Raw genomic sequence first — 26,085 nt, 5'->3', positions numbered from 1 at the left:
AAAGAAGTTACCAATGGCATCACGTCATTTTCGACCTTCAAAGACTTGTCAACGCACCAAATGCATAAGCATTTCATGTCAGAGAGAGTTTGCGCAGTAGAAAAAGGAGCCAATGCGTTGAAGGATGTGGCAGTGAATGTGCAATATTGTCGATGTTTTGTTGCCATGTGGTGGCAAAATTGTTGTTTAATTAATGTTGTGTCAAAATTGAAGAATAATTAACAAATACCAATCCATACAAGATTTGAATTCATGACCTCCATTATGTAATTTGAATGACCTACCGATAAATCACAAGTCACATTTATGAATTTAATAGAATTTTGGAAATTTTAATTATTCTAAATGAAAATTGAAACAACTTGACAAGTGGCCAATTTAAATGCAAGATTTTTAGGAAATATGATTCAAAAATATTTGCCAAATCATTTTTCATATCTTTTGAATTCATCCTTTCCAAGATTCTTAGGAAAATGAAATTCCAAAATATTTGCCAAATTATTTTTCATATTTTTTGAATTCATCATTTCCAAGATTTTTAAGAAAATGGAATTCCATAATATTTGCCAAATTATTTTTCATATATTTTGAACTCATCCTTTTTGCCTAAAAAGTGGATTCTTTAACCAATTTTTATTCTATAAAAGCTTGGGAAATGTTTATGATATTTTTTATATATTTTTTTGTTGCAAGTTGCAAGCATGGAGAAAATCTCATCTTTGTAGTAAGAATTTTATTTTATTTTATTTTATTTTTTATTTAATTATTAAAAAAAAATTATCAATTTTTTTAAATTTAATGATTGATTTTTTTCTCTGCAGCTTGGCAACACTACTGGGTGGCTGGCCATAGCTCTGTGGCTGAGCCAATGGATGGCCATGGCCTTGGCTGCTAGCTGCATTTAATTTAAAAACCTTTTTTTTAAGCAACCTCACAAATAACACTCCAGAGAACCCTGAAAATCTCTCAAATGAATTTTGCAAAAATATTTCGCGTTGAACATATTTCACCCCGTTCTGAGAAAAACCCATGTTTTAGATTTCTCAGATTCGCTCTTATTTGGTCACAAAATGCATTTTAAAACTGACGTTTTTATCTTCTGCGAATTTCATTTTTTTTATATTTTTTTTTTAATCAGGACAATGCACATCTATCTTTCATCTTTTCAAAATCACTCATAACACTTGCAGCAATTTGTTTCCTTGGCTTCCATGAATTTTTATTTGTTTATTTTTATTCTGATTTTCGTTTTTGTGTTTTTTTTTTTTTTTTTTAAACAAACAATGATTTTTTTATTTTTTATTTTTTTGTAATAAAAGATATACTAACATGAAGTCTTTTTTCTGATCCTCCAGATCACACAAAGTATAGGAGGAGAGCATACTTATGAATTCTTTATGCAATTGAAATATGAAATTTAAAAAGAAATATAAGAAGAATTTGATTTCAAACCTCAAATTTTAACTTTCTAAACTTCACTTGTTTTCCTTCTTCACAAATATACCTTTGATGGTAGATCTTCCTACCAATGGTTAGTGAATGAGGTGGCTTTTACTGCACCACCAAAATTTCCAAGAAATAAATGAAATCAAAATTTTAAATCAAAAACTTTAAAAAACTTTCCAAGCTTGGTTTTATTTTCGTATTCTATCCTACTCCCTTTTTAGAAAGAGATTTTTATTTTTATTTTCAAGTGTATTTTCAATAAAGCCATTTACGGATCAAAGTCTCTAGTATGCTCACATCCAAATTTGAAAAATATACCTGAATGTTTGCAAGGATATGAGAGATCAATAGCAAATTTGGATTAAATGTTAGGATTTGTTGAAGAATGGAAGAATGTTGTGGCCTAGTCACCTTTTGAAACCAATCTTCAATATAGTCCTCATTCTCTTGACTCTCCTCCAAATGCTTGAACATCATTCTAGATCTCCTGTCTATAAATGGATTAGTTTAACACTTTTATAATGAAAATATTGATTGAAATTTATGCATCCTATTTATTATGATTTATATATGCAGCTAAAATGAGATTCAAAGCTAACTCCTATGTAAACTTCTCCATGTTACTAAGATCTTGTTGTCACCAGGTTATCCTTTCAACATGAGTTAGTTTTTCTAAAGAAAAAAAAAATACTAGAACGGAATTAAATTACTAATGCCTAATCCCTTAGCACCATCCCCGGCAACGGCGCCAAAATGTTGGGCAATTTAATTGCTTAAATTGCTTTCATTAAATTATCAACCAGGGAAACTTGTAAGCTTGTGATGATGCCAGAAAAATATATGTAGGAGTAGGCAACTAACTCTATGTCTAACTAAATGATTTATGATTCAATATAATATGCAAGGGAAGAGGCTCCTAATTGAGGAGGTCCTGGTTGTCCTTTCCTACAGTATTATAGATTGAAAAGAAATCATTGATTACATAAAACTTGAAACTTGAAATAAAGACAAGAGAATGAATTTAATTGTTGTTCAGATTCAAATAGAGAGAGAGACTAACTTATTCCCTTGATTGTCCCCTCATATATTGATTCAAACTAAACTAAGATTCATTCATGAGCATAAGAAATGAAATAACTTGAAACTTAAAAGCAAAAGAATGAATTTCAATTATCATGCAAATCAAATAGAGAAAGAGCCTAACTTAGACCCTTGGTTGTTCCCTCATATGCTGATAAGATTTAAATTTAAAACTCATTCACCAATCACAAACAAATCCTCAAACATCTAAGCAATGAAATAAGATCTATTATGAAATAAAATGTTTCTTTGATCCTTTTAGAGTGAGCTCAATTCTCTTAAGAACAAAGTGACAAACTATTCCATAAATTCATATACTACATTAAGACAATTTATATCTAAAACTATAGTATGGAAATTTATGTAAAATGAAGCTTTATTCTATTCCATCATAAGTTGGATACATGCTCCAAGAGTCCTCTCCTTTGGAATGGAGAAGGTGCTCCTATTTATACAAAAACTATGATAACAACCTCATAAATGTAGACCCACTATGCCCTCCTTTGACCCATATATTTCTCAACCAATGGTGACACATAACCCTATCCTCCATGATCTCCTCCATGAGGTCCATGATCTTCTCCATGAGGTTCATGATCTTCTCAAATTCGAATTTGAACATAGAGTGCCACATAAGGATGCCTTGAAAGCTTCCTTTATACCTACACATGTCAACAAGCTCATTATAATTGTTAGGTATAAGTATAAGCATATTATTTTCTAAAGTTTAACCATAAATCCACTTTAAAATGTTAAGAATTAATAAAATTTGGAAAAGCATCGTTATAACCCAATGATGAGGTAAATGTAATGATGTGGAGGTGGAATGGAGGTGACATGAAGGTAATATGGAAGTAATGTGAAGGTATTGGTGAATAATGGAGTGAGAATAAGGACTATTTTTAGGCCCAACAAGGATAAAGATGTTCAAAGAGTTAAGGTGATTAAAGTTGAAAAACCCAATCATCCTAACCCCTAGGCCTACTTCAATGGGACCTTATTCGATTCAAGTTAAAATAGTGGGGATGGCTTCATTCTTCATATTTCTTATTCACATTTGTATCATGTTTTTGTGGGACTTCGTCCCACTCAAACAATCAAGCAAAGCTACAAGCTTACGGGAATGTTCTCATTTTCACTATAGAACATGTTGTCTCCCATATACAAAAAAATTATCATTCCATGCTTGTGGTTAATTGGATCAACATATAATAGTCTTGTCACAATATCAATCTTGTACCTCTTTTGGAAGATACTATACATTTAACTAACCGATTTACTTCATTTGTGTGTCATTGTATTTATATGGAGTGGAACCATGATGCAAACAAAGTTTCCAAAGTAGGTTTTGACCTTAAACATGTATTGTGGCAGATCGAAGAAGATGGAGAGGGTACCATTCATTCATATTTCCATAGGACGTTTCGGGATCCACATGTTCAACTTATCAAGGGTCCTCAACAGAAAGATCATTACATGATCGTTTTTCTCAAATACTCTTGTTGATCTATTGTTTATAAATTGATATGTTTTCTTTTATATTTATGTATCAAGGATACATGTCCTTTAGAAGTTTTGTTTTTGCACAGTTGTTATAGATACTATATGACCATCTACTAGCTTATAGTGCTTTCAAGGCATGTCAACTTTGATATTTTATGCATACATCAAGGTGTCTATAAAATGTAATTTTTATCACCTTAATAAAAAATACATTTTTTTATATGGACAAAAAAAATTACTCATGAGTGAAGAATGTACATAAGAAATATCAAGATAAGTATTACAGAAGCGATCGATCCTAGAATCTCAATCTCCACTCTATACATTGGCTATTGAATCGCTTAGTATTTCATCCATCTCCCTTCAAGGTGTCTAGTTAGCATATGTGATACTCCCAATATGTCCACCTTCATTAAACCCATAAAGTCTTCACTAAAGATACCAAACCAACACAAACGATGTGTACCCATCCTAAAATTCCTCTTGAGTAATCCTAAGAGAAAATTTAATTGGTGGAATTGGTACTCCAAAAGAATGAAAATGAAATAGAAGAATTGGAAAGTCAAGTGTGTCCCCTTGAGTTTGTGAATATTCATGGGATATTATCACCTCGCCTCAAGCCAAAACTTCCCCTAATGCATGCCTTTCGTGTCAAATTATATGCACCCCACAATAGCGTATCTAATGTTGTATAAGTTGGTATATACACCATTTAAATCCAACAATGTATATCCTAACCTATGTAGTATCTCATACGCTTACACAAATGCATATTGTTTGCCATGGAGGATCCTTGGCCCTTACAAAACTTAATACGGGTTCGAGAAGCTTTCCATAGGGAAAAGGACAATACATAGTCTAGTCTAACTAAGTCAACCACATATAGTATTTATGCTAATATTAAGCTCTAACTACTATTGTTCAATAGGTCATTCAAATAAAGTCACTCAAAATTATATCCACAAATGGAATCCACGAATACCAAGAGATGGGAGAAAAAACAAATAAGGAAAGAAAAATAAAAAGTGGGAGAATACAATGATATAAAGGTGGTAGTGCATGAAAAATCAACTAACTAATAGGTGTGAAAGAGTTTTTTTAAGGACACACTTCACCAAGTCCATGGAACATCAAAGATCGAAACACACCACCTATTGGTTTGACAAATTATGCATCAAAAACACATTAGAATCATCATTGCCACAACTAAGATATGTAACTAGTCCCAACATGTCAAGGATGCCACATGGCTAACACCAGTACCTGACATTACCTGGTTGAGATTGTTCCTAACCACTACATGTCAGATCTAAGTAAAAAATTCAGTTTCTTGATTAGACTTTTGCGAGTTCAGGTGGTATGGGAGATTATTTTTGTAATACTATATATATGGGTTGTGTCCCTTGGACAAGGGGTTGGGAAGAGTTGTATTCGAGGGAATTAAATTATGTTGTAATAATAACTTATGCTCCATTATTAATACTAAGAATTTAATTTCCTAGTGATTCAGGTGGCTCCAAAAATAAAATCCATCACATTGAAGTGAAACTAGGACCATATCGTAGTGCTCATCTTCCTAATTCCAACAGTGTGAACGACACTCAAATCCAAGTTTGTATTCTCAAGATATAGTTAGTCAAAGTTCTGGTCAAACTAGGTCAAGTGGAAATCACTAACGAGGCGACAATTTGCAAAGGGACAGAGCATGGAATCTGACAGTTGGAATGGGTGAATTTTTCACCTCTTTAATTTTCCCAGTGACCCTTTAAAGTCACCACCAAAATTTTAACTAATATGGTCATAAAAATAAAATTAAAAAATTGGAGTGGTAGGCCGCCACCCCCAACGAAATTGCATATATATATATATATATATATATATATATAATACAGTGGGCAGCCAACCCACTGGCAGATCCACCCAACCCTTTAATACAATGGTTCCACATGTATGGAGGAGTCGGTGGGGTCGAACCCGCCTAGCCTAGGTGGGTCGACTCGTCAACTGGCAGCTCCAAATTCAAACTATATCAAAACTATCACACTATATAAAATTTTCATTATTCAAATACATTATGTTGTTAAAACAAAGAACCATATATGGGTGCGGCAAATTTTGAACCTGACGCACCCCTGTCCTAATTCTCCACCGCCAATGAACCAATGACTCATATGTTGTTAACTCTACCCGCAGACTTATACTAAAACCTCATGTTTCCATTCAAACAGGGGGTGTGGCAGGACCAAGGAGTAGTAGATCATTTTGTAGGTAAAACCAGGAGCACCCAAGTTGGAACCATGCCCAAGCGGGCACGAAATTCGAGAAATATTCTGAAGGAATCTTGGGAGAAACTAAAGATTCCTTGGAGCTCCAGAGGTCACCTGCTCATAATATGGTCAATTTTATAGTCATTTGACATGATTTCACACCACAAATCCAATTAAAAAAAAAACAAAAAACAAAAAAAAAGCGAGAACTTTGTTTATTTGATTTGATTTTCTCTTTAAGAGCCATAATCCAAATTTGGAGGAGAGATATGATTCATGGGAGATCTTCACTAATTGTGAAATCTTATTTGGATGCTCAGATCATTCTAATTTCTGATTTTTCTAATCGAATAGAGGTTTTCCCAAAACTTCCATTGAACTTGCTAATGTCCAAGAAAGCAATGATCTACATTCTTCTATTTCAATTTAGCTTTAAACCTTATTGTAATTAAATTTCAGTAGATTATTTGTGATTATTTTTAAATATTTTTGTTACAGGTTCTGATTTTGATTGGATTCATAGGGCGCAGTAAACATAGCTAAAAATTGTGTAATAGCTTCTCCATTCAATGCGAGCTAATGATAGTAGGAGCACCTTCCTAGAGTCCTCGCAGTGTATGTGTGTTTGTTCTACTTAAATCTCATGTATAACTCCTGGAAGTCCATTGTGATAGGGTCCAGTGTGTGGATCCATTCAACACCCAAGACAATGTCACAACCACCCATTTCAATGGAAAACATGTGGGTTTTGAGGTGATAATCCCCAATTTGAAGCTTAATATTTTCACAGTGTCCTTTGCATTTCACTGTCCCCCCATCAATGATAAGGACTTGGAAATTGTATACAAGCTTGAAAAAACAATGAACAACTTATACTACTCTCTTATGGACAAAGTTATGCATGCTACCACTATCAATTGACACCACTACTAGCCAATGTTTAAGAAAACCTCATATTTTGAGAGTGCGGGGAGAAGACATGTCAACCAAGCCACATAGTGAGATAACTAAGTCATCTGGCATAGTTGTAGTATTAGTGTCCAGGGTTGTTAATGGTTCACCCTCTTCATCCACATGCACTTTAATGGATAGAGCTTTGTTAGCAGATTTGTTTTTAGTAGCGTCACTGTGAAATAATTTTGGTTCCTTGAATCTATGTCCCGAGGAGTATTTATCATTACAATAGTAGCAGAGTCCTTGTTTCCTTCTTTCATCCATTTCTATTGATGACACCTTTTGAACCTTAAGTGTTTGGGTGGGGCCCATAGCTGAGGTGTGATGTGCCCATGCTACGAAATTTGAACGATTGGATTAGGAATTTAAAGAAACTTCTACCTCTAAGGCCTTTCTGCAAGATTCCAACCAAGTAGCTGGGTGATGCATTCTCACATGGGCTTAGATGGAACTGATGAAACATTTTAAGTCAAAGGCATCTCCTAGTCCTTGAGTCCTAATGGCCAATTGTTCAAATCGATTTTGAGAACATCTTCCAAGTTTACCTCCCTGAATAACATTTCTGGTGCAACTCACACCAATGCCATTGCTCTTGCTTGAGGTATATAGCCTCCACATGTAGTTTAGTGTCAATTTCCTAGATATTATTAAGGTGGAAATATTGTTCCATTAGTGTCACCCATACTACCAGGTTAGAGCCATCAAATTTGTACATGTCCAACTTGGGTGTCCGATGGATAAAATATTGGTAAAGTCCATGGAAATGAATGTGATGGTTGGATTCTTCTTCTACGTGTGCAACAATTCTATGTTCTTCCCACATGGTTTCATGATATGTCCTCAGGGTTTCTAGTGCTACTGCTCTAATGCTATTGTTAAAAGACTCTTGGAAGTCATTCGAATTTTTCTCGAGGGCATCAAATTTCTACATAAATTTCTCTACAACCATAACCTGAGACCTAATACCTTGCATATACTAGCCCCAGTCAAATTTTCAAATTAATTAAGAATAATATGGTTGGAAAGAGGATAAGATCTAGAGTTTAGTAATGTGGTTCAATTGAAGTCGCATCGAGAAAAATTTGGTACTACATGAAAATTGGGGGGATTACAAGTGAATGGTACCACTATGATTAGCTCAACATCCTGAATCTTATGGGCTAAGTCTCTTGAAAGCATCCCATGATGACCAAAATCCAAAATGATTGATATTGCCAAATCCTCTGAAAATTTGGGTTGGACTGTAATAGTAGAAAACCCAAAGTCTCATCACTTCAAAATGTTTTGTGACAATCTAATATAGACTACAATGGCCAAAACCCCTTGTAAAAAGAGTATAATTTTCATTATGAAAATCCCAACTGCTAAATATTATATGTACGGTGGTGGCAGAACCTTAACTGTTGGCTCTAATCTGTATTGCAATAGCCAAACCCTAACTCCTGTATCATATTAAACAAAAATTTAGGGGGAAATCTTTAGATATTTGAGGGAACTATGGTCACAAAGGAGTGTCAGGTCTTATAGATCGCTATATATGTAGGGGTTCAACAGTAGTACTCAACCTATCTTTTCTAGCGTTAACTAAGGAGGATCAACCGTACCCTTAGTCATACTACTTGAATACCCTATTTTACATGTGATTAATCTCCCTAAGTGTTGTTGTCAGTGTATTGTAATAGCAAGATGACCGATGAATTATCTAAGGTTAATTTTCAAGTTATCGTAGGGGGCCTTTCAAGGAAAATTTTAAGGATGGAAAATTTTCTTGAAGTTTAAAACATTGGCGAATCTCACTAATCCCTAATATGCAAATTATAAATGTTTATTGATATATTTGTAAAATTAATCAAATTTATAATTATTTTATATATAGTCTCTATATAATGTTGGCGATTTTTAAGGTAAAATAATTTTATATTCTAAAATTTGGGCGAATCGTCTTTTATAAAATTGGAAATTGGCGAATCTTTTTTGTGGAAAAATCATGGAAAATTAGCCCACTGGGCGAACATTAGCCCCTAAAATTTTCCCTGGCCGGCCTTTTGATATACCCAATGGTATGTGGAAGTGAAATCTATGGGCAGTTCTGTCTAATGCACTACTACTTGAAGGGGTACTCACAGGGATTACAAGGGAGTCCAACAAGTGTGACAACCTCTTGTAGTTCTTGCATGGATGCGTCCCCAAATCATGAAGTTTATGTTATCAAGGACATTTCCTATGGTTTAAAGACGTTGAAACATGTGTCTAGACTAAAAACATTCTACCAAACTTAGAGGTACAACTAGCCCTGAAAAGTGCTCTGATATCGGTTTTTATGCACTTGGTCTATGAAAATAATAGAATTCCAGAAATCCGAAACAATATTGAGAGAAACACAAAAATATCACATGAATTGAGACAAGCTACAAAGATATTTTATTATTTAGAAGGAAAATGCTATGTTCACTTGCCTCTTTGACACGACAAACTCCAACAAAGCAGAGCTCAATTACAATAAAACTTGATGATTCCTTCCTTATTATCTAAGACTATTTATAGCTTTATAACATCCAAAACCCTAACTACTCGTGGTCCCTTGCAAAATACAGGATAACCACTTTATTTATTAACTATGGTGTGTTTATAACTAATTGTGATCCCCTTTCTATAATTCGAGTCAACCACTTACAATTATTATTAATGTGGATAACCTCTTATGGGATTTATTGACCCAACTAACTAACTATAAATTTGACTAGGCCCCTTGCACTTATTACATAAATAAATGGGTTAGGGTTGGACCCTAACAAACCAATTGCATCAATCCTTATTGAATATTTTATTTGTAATCTTTCTCCATGATTTGTAAGTACATGTGGACTTGTTGGGTTTTCTCCATGGTACCATCAATTTCCAATTGCTCCAAATTGCATAAAAAAAAAGAAATTCATTAAAAAAAAAACAAGAGAATGATTAAAATATAGATCATGGAACTTCATACTTACAAACTAAGTCAGAAACTCAATTCAAATGATAAAATAGCAAAAATATTTGACAATGGTTATCAACACCGAAATAACTTTCTTTTCTTGGAGGAGCTTCCTCTAAGCTCATATACCTTTTGTTACATTCTCCATCTAAGGTTGAGTTGGCCTTAATTTATCTTTGAAGCCTCTTGATGCTCCTTCTTTTTCCAAACCCTAATATGATGCTTTCTAGTCTTTTCTCCTTGTTTCTTTTCTTCTCCAAATTCCTCTTTGTTCACTAGATTCCTTAAGAGTCGTGGGAAACTTGCAACATTTGGCCATATGCCCAAGATTGTCACATGTAAAACATCTTATATGCCTAATAAATAGAGGAAAAGGCTCAGATCAACATATTTTTTTGATCTACTTGATATTATCTTTCTTCTTTCTATTAGCCCTGCAATCCATAACCTTATGCCCAAAATCGTTATAGAAATAACAATAGCCATAAAAGAGATTTTTATACCCGAAAGGTCACTAGTAGAAAATGAGGAATTAGTGACTAGGTGACTAAAAAACTTAGCCACTACAACTTTTCTAAGCGAAATATTACCAAAAATGAGTAGTCTTAAGTGACCCAACTAAAAATGACTAATTTAGTCCCAAGTTAAAATATATGACTAGATAAGAAGTGATACAACTAAAATTAACTAATGTGAACAACTAATTTAGTCTAGGGTCAAAAATACATTTATCTAACAAGTACTACAATAATACGAATTAGTCATTTATGTTAGTCTTTTTAATTACGTCACTTCAACAATTTAAACTTACAAGTGATAGGCGATTCAAAGTCTGTTATAAATTGTTTGAAAGGTTATACTTTCTTAAACACTTATTTATGTAGGACTTTACAGGGTAAGTTCCTCAAATAGAACACCAAAGGACACCGCTCACAAACAGATCACAGATCAATACACCAGTACTTTTGACATGGTTAAAACCCCCAAAGAGGGAAACAATCCACGACCTGAGCCAACGCGGCCACTTCAGGCAATTTATTAATAAAAGAATGAAAATTTACATAAGCTTCTCTCATGCACGGTTAACCTACAAATGACCCTCCATGCTCTTTAAATAGAGATCATGGACCAATCGGATGTTAAGCCATGGATCAAGTGTCGGTAATACCGAGGAGAGAATGAACCGTCGGATCACTACATATCGTGACCATTGAATTGTAAGTTACAAAATGTACATAGTAAAGAAACACACTTTACCTAACTCTATACCTAACTCTATACTAGACCAAGTTGTACTTAACTATTTCCTATGTGTCGGAATATCCTAACATCCCCCTTTAAGAACAACTTGGGATAGGATTGAAGGATTTACAAATATGACACAATAGGAGAAGGAAGGAGGCACTAGAGCCTATCCCCCCTTAGTGACAACTTCATGAACTCCAACCATAAATCGAAGTTTAGTGAACTTCGCCTCTGTGAGAGCCTTTGTAAAGATGTCTGCAACTTGATCATCTGTTGAACAATATTGCACTTCAAGAACATGGTCATGAATGAGCTTTCTGATGAAGTGCATGTGCAGTTCAATGTGTTTGCTGCGCTGATGTTGGACTAGATCTTTGCATAGCTGACTGGCACTTTGATTATCACACCAAAGTGTAGTTGGATGCTGCTGCTGAAAGCCAAACTCTGACAGGATCTGACGAAGCCACAAGGCTTCCCTACTAGCTTCTATGGCACCACGATACTCTTCTTCTGTTGAATAAAGAGAAATGGAACCTTGTTTCTTGCAAGCCCATGTAATAGGTCCTGAGCCAAGAGTGACCACATAACCTGCAGTAGACTTCCGATCATCAGGGTCACCAGCCCAATCGGAATCAGTGAAACCAACCAATAGAGGAGATGCTTCAGCACTGTAATGAATCCCAAACTGAACTGTACCTCGAACATAACGAAGTATTCTTTTAGCTACTTTCCAATGACTTTCACGTGGGTTTTTCATAACCAAGCAACAAGGCCAACAACAAAGGAAAGGTCAGGACGAGTATGGGTTAGATACAAAAGTTTTCCTAAAAGTTGATGGTATAAGGTAGCATCAACTTCAAGAGAAGTAGAAGTGACTGAAAGTTTGACTCCAGACTGAAAGGGAGAAGGGGTTGGCTTACAGTATTCCATGTGAAAATGGTGTAGAATATCATAGGCATACTTGGACTAAGAAAGCGAAATACCTTCCTTGGATTACAAGACTTGAAGACCGAGAAAATAATGTAAGTGTCCTAAGTCTGTCATTTCAAACTTCCTTTTAAGGCTAGACTTCACATGGTTTATAAGGTTGGGATCACTACCAGTTAGGATAAGATCATCAACATAAAGAACAAGAATGATAAGAGACTTGCCCACTTTCTTGGTGTAGACAGTATTGTCAGAATGACACCTAGAGAAGCCAGATTCTAAAAGAAAGTTATCCATTTTGGCATACCAAGCTCGAGGAGCTTGCTTGAGACCATAAAAGGATTTCTTAAGTCGACATACAAGTCTAGAGTCTGTTTGTATAAAGCCAATAGGTTGTTCCATATAGATTTCTTCATGCAAGTCCCCATGCAAGAAGGCGGATTTAACATCCATCTGATGGAATTCCCATTTGAAAGAAGCAACAAGGGAAAGAACAAGGCAGATAGAGTTCATTTTGGAAATAGGGGAGAAGGTTTCAATGTAGTTAATGCCTTCAACTTGTGAAAAACCCTTAGCAACAAGACGAGCTTTATGTTTATCAACTTTCCCATCTGGTCCATACTTGGTTTTGTAAACCCATTTGCATCTAACAAGCTTTCATCCCTTTGGTAGAGGAACAAGCTTTTGTCCCTTTGGTATGGGTTATCTGATATACAGATAGAAGGTTGCAGGATAAGGTTGGAATACATAATACATCATTAAACTGACCATTGTCTAGATGAACAGTTCCAGTCCCTACAACACTAAGAGATCTATCATCACCAACATATATATTTTTGGTGTTACAATCATTTAAAGAAGAAAACATGGCTTTGTTTTTGGCCATGTGATAATAAGCTCCAGAATCAATGAGCCACTCATGAGAATGAGAAGAAGAAGATGCATTTAGTTCATAGCCAGAGCGAGATGCTTGACAACCACATGCAGAAAGTGCCATTCCTGAAGATGAAGTTGAAGTTGAAGATTGCTCCAAATGGATGTTATGCTTCTTCATTGCTACTTCCAAGGCTTCCATCTTCTTAAAGCATTTGGATTCTAAGTGGCCATCTTGATTACAAAAGTTGCAATGTCTATCAGTCTTCTTCCCTTTGTTTTTATTTGTCTTATCATTTTGTTGAAATGATTTTTCATTTTGAGGCTGAAATTGCTTAGGACCCATGTTTGGTTTAGGACCATTCTTTTTAGCATACAACTTCTTAGGATTCTTTGAATTTGGTTGCTGTTGGGCGGCTAACGATTTCTTAGAAGAGTTTCCAAGATGAAGAATACCAAGGTGTAATAGTTTTTCTTTGTTCTCTTATTAAAGAATCACAAAAGGAATCAAAGGAAGGGGACTTGTAGGTTTGTCCTTGAGAAATGAAGGCTTCCCTTGTAGAATGGGAGGTGGAAACAAACACAGAATAGGCTGGTCCCAACTTAGTAAGAATGGAGTAGATAAGGCTACTATCTTCTTTCTTAACCTTAACACCTTCCAAGAGAAGTCTAAGGGTCTTGAACTTGGACAAAAAATCTTCAATGCAAGAAAAATTATTGGGGTCCAATGTAAGCAATTCATTTTCAAGTTGATGGGCTTTAAGTTCATTTTTAATTCCACAGACTTTAGTAATCTGTTTCATTGCTTCATCAGGAGTATCAAGTTTTGCAATATGGAATCTAAGATCTGGAGAAATAGACATCCTTATCAACCCATGTGCTTGATCTTGTCTATTTTCCCATTTAGCTGCCTTGTCTTCATCTTTTGGTTTGGTCTCTTGGCTTGTGGCTATTCTGTAAAGACCTTTACTTTTAAGTAAATCCACGATGTAGGACCACCATTAGAAGTAGTTGGTGCTGTCAAGAATAACTTGGCATGGACTTTCCATTTTTTAAAAAACTGAAGCTATAGATGCTGAAAGTAAGTGTTTCAATGGAAAGATCTCGAAAAATTAGGCTGTTTTAAAAAAATGGTTCTGAAAACGGCTTCCGGATGAAGAAGTTATGGCTTTTTGAAGAAAATTTGATGAACTCGCCGACGAAGTGCGGGAATGTGCGGAAATGAAAAATCCACCCCCACAAAATGGAGACTTGAACCCAAGACCTCTACTCCCATAAATTAGCTTTGCACCAAGTGAGCTATACAAAAAGTTTGAGAGAGAGGGGGGGGGTTGATGCTTTGGGTTGCATGCTTGCTTTGAGAAATCTATTTTTCCCTACAAAACAAAAAACAAAAAACCCAACACGGACATACAAAAAAAAATGAACCTTGCGGCTCGAAGTTAGCTTTAGCCGGAAACTAAATATTTTCCTCAATGTTTCTGATTTTCTGAGATCACACTAAGGCGCAGTGGAAAAGAGCATACGCATGAGAAAAATCCTTCCTTTCTGTTTCTAATTTGCCTAGATCACACAGAGTCATAAGGCAAAGAGCATACGCAACAATGAAAGCTATAGATCCGGTAATAAAAGAGGCTAAATAAACCGAAAACCGAAATAAATAGAGAGAAAATAACTGTAAACTGCAAATAAACACTGTATACCTCCAGATCTTAAAAATGACGTAGCTAGGGCTACCAGAAACCTTTTCGCGTGAAACGAAAGGGGTTCCTCACTGGAACAGATGCTCCCAACACAACAGAGTAGTCCTCTCGCCCCGAAAGCAGTCAGAAACAATAGATCTTGGAAACAGTTGTCGGATGCAGTTCTACCGGCTTCAGATTTGGATCACCAACGGACGCGGCCCTCAAATAGCTCTGATACCATGTAGGAATTTACAGGGTAAGTTCCTTAGACAGAACACCAAAGGAAACCGCTCACAAACAGATCACAGATCAATACACCAGTACTTTTGACGTGGTTAAAACCCCCAAAGAGGGAAACAGTCCACGGCCTGAGCCAATGCGACCACTTCAGGCAATTTATTAATAAAAGAATAAAAATTTACATAAGCTTCTCTCATGCACGGTTAACCTACAAATGACCCTCCATGCTCTTTAAATAGAGATCATGGACCAATCGGGTGTTAAGCCACGGATCAAGTGTCGGTAATACCGAGGAGAGAATGAACCATCGGATTGTAAGTTACAAAATGTACATAGTAAAGAAACACTCTATACCTAACTCTATACTAGACCAAGTTGTACTTAACTATTTCCTATGTTTCGGAATATCCTAACAATTTATTGGATCAATAGATGATTAGAGTTATGGAGATGATTAGAATATTTAGGGTCTATTGTGGCCAGCAACAACCCCCCTTCTTATTTAGTGTTATTACTAATACTAAATAAGTGGGGGCCCTTAGTCAAATTTTTTTTTAAATGAATTAGCACTTTTATTTCCTTTTCAATAAAACATACCATCATAAACTTAGTAATACCCTTGAAAAATCTAAAAAGCTTAAGTTTCATGATGAGGTAAGATAAAATCACTCCTTAAGAAATATCGCATCGCAAAAAGGATAATAGGATACCCCCTTACAAGCCGAATTCTAAAATTGCGAGATCGCGATGCGAGACTACATATTAAAAAACATATATCGCATCGCATGCCTCAAAAAACCACTTACGCTGGAAAACCTCAAAAACGCCGATATGCGATGGCGCATATCGCAAAATCGCATTTCGCAGAAAGTACATTAACAGAAAATTGTCATATGCCACATTGCGATATTGCGATATTGCGATCTTGCAATAGAGTGACAAAGCAATCTTGCGATAGAGCACCAAAGTGATATTGTGATAATGTGATACATCGATCTGCGATATTACGAAGAAAATCACTTCATCGCCGATCTTTCGAGCTCATTATTCAAGAAAACGTTTTCCATAAACCAAGACCTCGTTATGCGCTTTAATGCTAATTAATGAGTTAGTTGCCAGTTGTTAATGAAATATGGTTTTGTGCTTATCAAAGAGCCAGTTCACGTAAGGTGGTATATTTTCATGTCTTTGGCATTTAAAGCTTTCCCATCACCTTTCCTTATCATTACTCTCACCTCACTTGTAAACTGCAGGAAGGAAGAACAAAAAATCATACAAAGCAGTATATAGGATACTATGGGGAAGAAAGGTAAGGCTTCGATTTCTGAAGATAAAGAAATTACCCCCTTGTATACAGACACCGCCTGTAACCGAGACGCTAGTATTACTACTTGGGAAGGCATGTATAATCTACTGGAAGAAGAGAATCTCAAGGTAATGGAGGTTATGACTACTGTAGGTTCACAAAGGTCTTCCGAGGCATCAATTGCAGATTTAGCCTATTTTTTCTTGCATCGGATAGCGGCGAGGCCCAAAATTCTCCCCTACACAAACATGGTTAAATGGGTAATGGATAGCGCTGACATAAAAAACAGAAAATTTAAAACTCAAGGTCAAGAGCTCACGGAATCATTATTTTTACAAAATTTGAGTTTTATATCCGCTAAAAGAAATCACGCAAGAGTCGAAAATCGCACCAAGGAAGCCTGGATCAAGAAACGGAGGTAGTTTCCGATGAGCGATTAGTGCATCACTGAGCAAAAATTCTTGAAGAGGAAAGCCTCTAATTGCTCAGTCTCCTGTAAGCCTAGAAATTTGTAGGAAAGAACACTGAAGGTAAAAAAGTAAAACTTGAATCTGAAAATTAGTGGTAATTGTCAGAAATATCTTCAAAATAGTATGTATATAAGTACAACAACTGCAAAAAACCTGGAGACAGAAGGCTCAAGAAAAGGTAGAATCAATCAAAATATTAACTAAGTTGAATTGGGATTCTTACTAGGCATATTTAGTAAAACCACACAGCCAGTGTATGACTCTCAAATGCATCATCAGTTCTGCTGAAAAGATGGAACCAGCTCTTGCTGATTGCATTTTCGTAGGACAGTTAAAGGCTAAAGTCGGCTAGCTAACTCTTCTCAAACAAATGCTAAATGCTTGCGATTTTAAGGAGCAAATACAGAAATAGTTAAATGTTAGTTTTACATTTAATATTAGAATTGATTTTTGCTTTATTTTTGCCTAGAAAAGGGACGGTCATTTAAACCGTATCCTACATTTTTGTAATAAGTTATTTTTAGATTTAGTTAGTAGTATTTAAACCCTTCTCATGCATTTAGAGAAGGGTCCTGAAATTTGTCAAAAACTTGTCCTCAGAACATGCACTTTTGTACCCTCCGAGGAGGTTTTGATGAATGAATGGAACATGATTTATTGATATCTGCATTTAATATCTACTACTGATGTTGCACTTATATACTCTTAGTGGATGTTGGATTAAGAAGAGATAAATCATTATCGCTTGAAGCTCATGAGTAGAACTAATTATAAATGGTACGTCTATCTCTTAACTATCTCTGCCTTTGTGTCAAGTGATATTCATGTTCAGTTGTTTATACATTAATGCGTGAATGCTTGAGTTATCATTTGGCACTTTTGTAGGGTGATAGCTATTTATTTATGCTTAATGTATGAGTAGCTTATTATGCGATATGTTTTTCACAACTATTTCGTCTAACTTTTTATACGAAGTGGTTTATCTATATTGAATTCTTTTCTCATAACAGTTGAATGATTTTTATTACCAATTTTTATTTGAAATCATTTTAGATCACATAACAGAAGGATTACACCCTAGGTTAGTGTACACTTATATATTTCTATTTATTAGAATACAAATGCATGTCATTAGATTATAGTTAGAATTAGAGCATCTCACTTAGGAACTTTTAGAAAGAAAATATCAATTCTTCACACACACACACACATAAATTGGGAAACTGGTCCCATATCCCCAGTCGGACCCACTATACCAAACAGAAAAGGAGTTGCCAACCAAGGTCCGGACCGGGTGGGTATCCCCCTTGTTGTAGACCCGATTTTTGGGGCTTCAACATATTTGGCGCTAGAAGGAGGGCCTCGAACTATGAATGGCAAGTAAGTCTAAATCTAAATACCATTATGAGAGTAAATCACCCTCACCATCTCCCCCAACTTCTCCATTGCATTTAGAATCTTTAAATCCAGAGCCAGAAGTCGCAAGAAAAACAACCGCTACTACAAACCCTGATATTTCAGAGCAATCTACTATTGAATCTCCTGAAGTTGAATCTTTGATTCACAAACTTCAGCGATTTTCTATATCTCCTCAAAGATCTGATAAATCTCAAGGCAGCGTGACTTCGCAATATAACCCTGCTCATCCTCTGACCAGATTAAAGAGCGAAAATTTTGGTGTTCAGCCAACCAAGTTACCTCTACCCACAAGGAAGAGAGCAAGGAAATCACCTAAAGGGTCCGATAGCGAGACTCTTTCATCATCATCATCCATCTCAACTTCTTCACCGCGAAGTCAACCATCCACTCCTCCACTTCAGATCATTGTCCACCAGCCCACTGGTACTTCCACATCTCCTTCTCAATCATCTGGAGTCATAATATCCTCATCTTCCCAACCGCAGGGATCATCTTCTGCACTTCCCTCTGTTAGTAGATCAGCGATGGCCCAAACTCCATGGAATAACCCAGGGGCAGTCTTAATGCCTGCACCCTTGAGTCAGCTACCAACCCATCCTGAAAAATGGCTGCCTAAGTTTAATCCTGAAGCAGGCATACTAGCGGAAGAACATATAAATAACTTTATGCTATCCATAAATCTCAATGGAGTTACCAATGAAGATGTTGTCATTCGACTTTTTCCTTATACTCTTCAGGGAACAGCCGTATCAAGGTATTTTTCATTGCCATCTGGATCTATCACTAGTTGGGATATCTTCCAAGAACAATCCTCACTAAGTTTGGTGATGATAGGTCTACGGAAACATTGATCAATGACCTGTCTAACCTTAGGGCCAAGTCAAAAGAGTCTATCAAAGATTTTAATGCACGTTTCAATAAAATGTTAAACAAAATTCCTACGGCTTCCAAGCCTAGCAAAGAAATGCAAAGTGAATGGTACATCACTGCTTTACCATGAAACATAGCAATATTCGTTGACAGAGCTAACAAGACAACTTTAGCCGAAAATATGAAAGAAGTAATAGTAGTAGAGAAACGTATTATAGCCCTAGAAAAGAAAAACGCAACAGAAGAATGAAAATCCAAGAAGGTTACTTTCAAGGAAGATCCCAAGAAAAAACAATCGAAATATCCGTTTGACTTAGAAGGATTGCAAAAAGTTTTGAAAACCATGTCTAACCAGATGGTCGACGTCAAGAACAAGTGGCAGAAAATTCTTCTAAAAAGCTGTGCAGGCCTTTTAAAAGAAACACTTCGACTGATTCAAAGCCCCCTAATACTATTACAAGTGCTAAATCCGAAGAAGAGGAAGAGGAAATCACTACTGAAGAACAGACCGATGAAGAGGAAGTTGTAGAGTTACAAGGTATGTGGGATTTCATCCTCCCAGATGAAGAGGATCAAGAGGCATCCCTGGTTAGTACACGAAGTATAAATCAACATGATCCTCCTCAACCTACCCCTAAGCCAAAGAGCACAAGCTCGATGACTAAGGATAAAGTCGCAGCCAAGAAAACGACACCTAAGGCAACTCAAACCGGCCCAGTCCAAAACAATTCATCAACTCCATCTAAAACGTTGATCATTTCGGATGAAATGGAGTATAATATCATAGAAGACATGAAAAAGAATAGGGCCAACATCACTTTTTATGAATTGAGCAAGTTAAAACACCAACAAAATATACTTTTGAAAGAATTACATGTTGTACCAGTTGCATCTTTGCCCACCGCTATAATTTCTCAAGCTTCCCATGACATGGGAAGACCTCCAACTAATGCGATTAGTAAAGTTGATCCAAACGATATCGCTTTAATTGGAGGAAGGTCAAGATCTCATACTCCCCCGTTTCTTCTTACTTATGAAATTTTCAATAAAAATGTGCATAATTTCTTAGTGGATTCGGGAGCTTCATCGAATATTTTGCCAAAGTCAATATGTACAAATTTTAATGTTCAACCGCAAAAATCCGTTGTGCGCATAGCTCAGCTAGATCAATCACAAGTCGAAGTGATTGGCGAATTAAATCAGGTTACCATAAGGTTGTCATCCAACCCGAAGGTATGTCAAGTTATCGACATTTTAGTTGTTGATATCCCAGAATTTTATGGCTTAATTCTTAGCAGAGATTGGTTAGAAAAACTTCATGGATACTTTGCAACTCACTGGTCGCACATGTGGCTCCCTTACAATGGTAAACCAAATCAAATAAAAGTTGAATGCGAAAGACATCAGAAATACATAGTAACAGAACTGGAGGGTGATAATGAACTGGTAGCATACAACAATAATATCATTGGCAACTACTCGGTAGATTCTTTCCTAGGAAATTTTAATGCTCATACGTCACCTTACTTAGAAAATTCTGTTTTATCTCAAGTAGAAATATTTTGTCATACAGATAGTTCTAAATGTATTAATTTTATAGATAGTCCCGTAAATAAATCTTTATTTTGGAAATTATTTTTTGACGGTTCTAAATCTAACGAAGGATCAGGAGCAGGATGCATGTTAATTAGTCTAGAAGGAAATAAAACTATGCTAACTTGTAGACTCCAATTTGATTGCACCAACAATACCGCAGAATATGAGGCTTTAGTCTAAGGGTTATACAAAGCAATCGGATTAGACGTCAAATACCTTCAAGTTTTCAGAGATTCTGAAATTGTAATCAGATAGGTACGTAATACTATACATTGTTTATCAGGTCATTTAAAACATTACCAATCTTTAGTTCAATATCTATCTGAACACTTTATTTAATATTTCATCAATTCCCAGACTCCAAAATGCAAGTGCACACCTTTTAGCCAATGTAGCTTCCAAACTTATTCCTTCAGAAGATTTTAGCCCTGATAGATTTTCAATCGAATTAATCTTTAGACCTTCTATTCCTGATAAGATTACCAATTGTAGGATTTTCAACGACGATCTTGATATCGTGAGTTTCCTCACATCTGAAGGATCCTACACCAATCAAGTAATTGACGAAGACCAACATGACCGAAAATTGCAACAAGATAGCACTAACAATGTTATACCTAAGTCAGTAGTCAAGTTAGAAGACCTTTACGATTTGAAAGATCGGTTTAAAAGATCTACCAATTCAAAACTCCAAAGTTCAACTTTGAACTACGAATTAGTAAATCTAGAAACTGATACCAAAGCACAGAATATCAACCTAGGCCTTGGCCTAGCTCCTGAATAAAAATTAGCATATATTTGTCTTTTGAGACAGTACAAAAGTGTCTTTGCTTGCAACTACAATGAACTCAAAATGTATGACACTTCCATCATCCAACATACTATTCCAATGATAGACGATGAAAAACCTGTCCAACAAAAGTTGAGGAAAATCCATCCCAATCTAGAAAACTAGATCAAAACTAAACTCAATAAGTTATTGAAAGCCAAAACAATTTTTCTCGTTCGTCATTCCAAATGGGTTTCTAATATGGTTCCCGTTAGAAAGAAAAACGGAGATATTAGAATCTGCATTGACTTTCGAAATCTTAATAAAGCCTACTAAAAGGATAATTTTCCTTTACCCCCCATGGAGCAGATATTGTAGGCAGTCGTGAGATCAAAATTAATGTCCTTCTTGGATGGATTCTCAGGTTACAATCAAGTGTTGGTACATCCCGATGATCAATTAAAAACCACATTCAAAACCAAATGGGGTACCTATGCATATCAAAAGATGCCCTTGGTCTGATCAATGCTGGTGCCAATTTCAGAGAGACATGGACATCGCGTTCAAGGGTTTAGTTAATAAATCAGTGGTAATCTATTTGGATGATATAACCATATATTCCAAGAAACGAAGCAACCATCTTAGAGATTTAAAACAAATCTTTCAACATTGTCAAAGGTATGGAATTTCACTTAACCCAAAAAAATTCTTTTTCGCATTAAGTGAAGGAAAACTTCTCGGATTTATAATGTTAAAATCTGGAATTCACATTGATCCTGACAGAATCAAGGAGATTTCCGAAATATCCCTACCTCGCAACAAGAAAGCCATGCAATCTTTCCTTGCCCAGATTAACTTTGTAAAGATATTTGTTCCAGATTTTTCAAGAATCATGTCTCCTTTACAAACAATGATTAAAAAGAACTCGAACTTCAAATGGGGCCAAGACGAATATGAGGCATTCAATCTGATCAAACAAGAAATTGTTAACGCTCCATCTTTAGCAACTCCAAATTTTTCAAATCTTTTTATTTTATATACTTTTGCCTATGATAGATCATATGCTGTGATACTCACTCAAGAAAATCAAGAAAAAGCAGAAGCCCCGATTGCTTTTTTTAGTTCAAATTTATAGGGTGCTAAGTTAAATTATTCAGATGTGGAGAAACAGGCTTTCGTTGTTTTCAAAGTAATTAAATATTTCAGACCCTTTCTATTGAAAACCCATACAAAACTTGTAGTACCGTTCTCAGCGGTAAGAAATCTTTTAGTACAAAAAGATGTGGGTGAGAAAAGAGCCAATTGGGTTACTGCCTTACAGGAATATGACGTAGAAATCAAACTAGCAAGTATTGTAAAAGGTCAAGGCTTTTGCAAAATGTTGGCCGGAGCATCGCTTATGTCTGAAATTCCATCTGCAGAGATACAAATGTATGAGGTAAGCCTAAACGATGTTGAGTTATTATACATTGATATCATTTATTATCTAAAGAATGGATATGCTCCTTCAAACCTCAATCATACCAAGAAAAGAGCTCTAAGGTTGAAAGCTAAACAATATCAACTCCTGAGCAATGTTCTTTTTAGAATAAATTATAATTATGTTCTCCTTAGATGTCTTGAGAAATCTAAAGCTGAAAAAGTCTTGCAGGAACTCCACGATGGGCCAGCAGGCGGACACTATGCTGGAGACGCTACTGCACATAAAATCTTATGCACAGGCTATTGCTGTCCCACATTATTCAAAGACTCGCATAACTACGTGAGGAAATGTCAAGTCTGCCAAACCGCTATTGGGAGACAAAAGAAACCATCCTTGCCACTACAACCAGTCAACATTGAGCATCCTTTTGATCAATGGGGATTGGACATAATAGGTGAGATTGTTCCTCACTCTTCTAAATAGCATAGATATATCCTTATAGCAACGGATTACTTTACTAAATGGGTAGGAGCAGTTACACTCAAGACGACTAATGCTAAACATATCATCGAGTTCATAGATCAATTTATAATCACCAGGTTTGGGTTTCCTTCCGCTTTAATGTTTGATAATGCATCATATTTTTCTGGTAATGAAATGACTGAATTTTCACTCAAAAGGTGTTTCAAGCTTAAATACTCTACCAGTTATTATCCATAAGGGAATGGGTTAGCTGAATCTACAAATAAAAATTTAATCAAGATTATTAAGCGAACCATTGACCAAAATCACAAAAATTGGCACAAGTCTTTAATATATGCTTTATGGGCAGATCGAATAACGTAGAATGCCTCCATCGACACTTCTCCCTTCAATTTAGTTTATGGGAAAGAATTGGTTCTTCCGACTCATGTAGCAATTCCCTCTTTGTCCTTAGTTCAATACATTGACGAAGCACCAACTTCCTATTTACAACTAAGGCAGTTGGAAATAATTAAGTTATAAGAACAATGAGAACATGCCAAAAGAACTCATGCTCATCATCAAGCATTAGTAAAAGCCTCTTTTGATTCAAACATGATATCCAGAAAAAACTTTCAGATGGGAGATCTAGTTTTAAAATGGGACAAGGCTCATGAGGAGAAAGGGAAACATACAAAATTTCAATGAATGTGGCTTGGCCCTTTCCAAATCATAGAAGTCATAGGTCCGTCCACTTTTATGTTACAAGATTTAACAGGAAAAAGAGATTCTTTACCTGTTAACGGACAAATCCTTAAGAAATATTTCCCATAGGAGATCATTCTTCTATTTTGTAGATTAGTTTTTATTTCCATAATAAAATCAATTGTGAATGGTCACACTGCGGATTTACGAAAAAGACACAAATTCTCTTTCAGATTTTGTTTTTTCACTTGTATAAATAGAATTCTTTTAGAAAATTGATCTTTATTATTCAAAGATATAGTTAAAGACTCTAAGCCTAGAAATGATACTAGTTTCAACTTTGTAAAGCTTGATGAAAAACGACCTTTAGTGAGAAATTGTTTTATAACAGTCCAATGAAAGGTATCAATAACAAAACAAAGATTCTCTGTAGAAAATTTCTTTCCAAAAACTCTACCATTGTCATCCAGAGCTATCTTAAGGAAACAATGACTTCCTCCCCACCTAGGAAACTACAACATTCAGAGAACAATCCAAAGATACACTTTAACTTAAAGAGTAAGAGGTCTCATCACGAGCCGACTTATCATGATCATAGGTATTATAGCTTGCTAACTTTTCCAATACTGCATACCACAACTGGGCAATGATTCAAGATTGTTGCAATCAAAAGACAAGGGGTCTCATCACGAGACAACTTGTTCAGCAAAGTTATAAATCAAGTGAATGACTGTGTCATAAATTGGTTATCAAACCAAGACATTGTTCTTTAAGGGTAAAAAGAAAATGAAAGAAATAAGTGTGAATATGGATTTCTCTTTGAAAATTGTATATTTCTCTAAGTAGGATACAGGATCATTGTTGGTTAACAGGTAACCTTGTCGAGGCTATAAACGCCTGTTGGAAGCAGAGGCTCTACCTATGACAAATGAGCATATTTAAAACTGATTTATAGAGAAGGCTTTGTTTTTATCTTTATAAACCAAGTAATGACTGATGTAGATACAAAGACTAGCTTGAGGGAGTAAATAATCAAAGTTGAAAATAGAAGAAACAAAATATCATTGATAGGTAAAAGCATAACGTACTTTATCTTTCTATAATAAAGTTTAATTTTCTGGAAAATTTTCTGTTTTGGAAGTTTAGAAAATTCAAAAGAAAAGCAGAGATAACTAGTTCTTCCAAGTGAATCACCAATTCTTGTGGCCAGCAACAACCCCCCTTCTTATTTAGTGTTATTACTAATACTAAATAAGTGGGAGCCCTTAGTCAATTTTTTTTAAAATGAATTAGCGCTTGTATTTCCTTTTCAATAAAACTTACCATCATAAACTTAGTAAAATACCCTTGAAAAATCTAAAAAGCTTAAGTTTCATGATGAGGTAAGATGAAATCACTCAAGAAATATCGCATCGCAAAAAGGACAATAGGATATCCCCTTAAAGCCGAATTCTAAAATTGTGAGATTGCAATGCGAGACTACATATTAAAAAACATATAACACATCGCATGCCTCAAAAAACCTCTTACGTTGGAAAATCTCAAAAACACTGATATGTGATGACGCATATCGCAAAATCACGTTTCGCAGAAAGTACATTAACAGAAAACTGTCGTATGCCGCATTACGATATTGCGATTTTGCGATATTGCGATAATGCAATATTGCGATATTGCGATATTGCGATCTTGTGATAGAGTGGCACAGTGATCTTGTGATAGAGCGCCAAAGTGATATTGTGATAATGCGATACAACATCTGCGATATTGCGAAGCAAATCGCAAAATCGCTTCATCGCGGATCTTTCGGGCTCATTATTCAAGAAAACATTTTCCATAAACTGAGACCTGGTTATGCGCTTTAATGCTAA

This window comes from Pinus tabuliformis, chromosome 3_1 (assembly GCF_031772625.1).
Source record: "Pinus tabuliformis cultivar Carrire ecotype Pingquan chromosome 3_1, CPIR1, whole genome shotgun sequence".
NCBI classification, from domain to species: domain Eukaryota; kingdom Viridiplantae; phylum Streptophyta; class Pinopsida; order Pinales; family Pinaceae; genus Pinus; species Pinus tabuliformis.
This window is presented reverse-complemented; position numbering follows the sequence as displayed.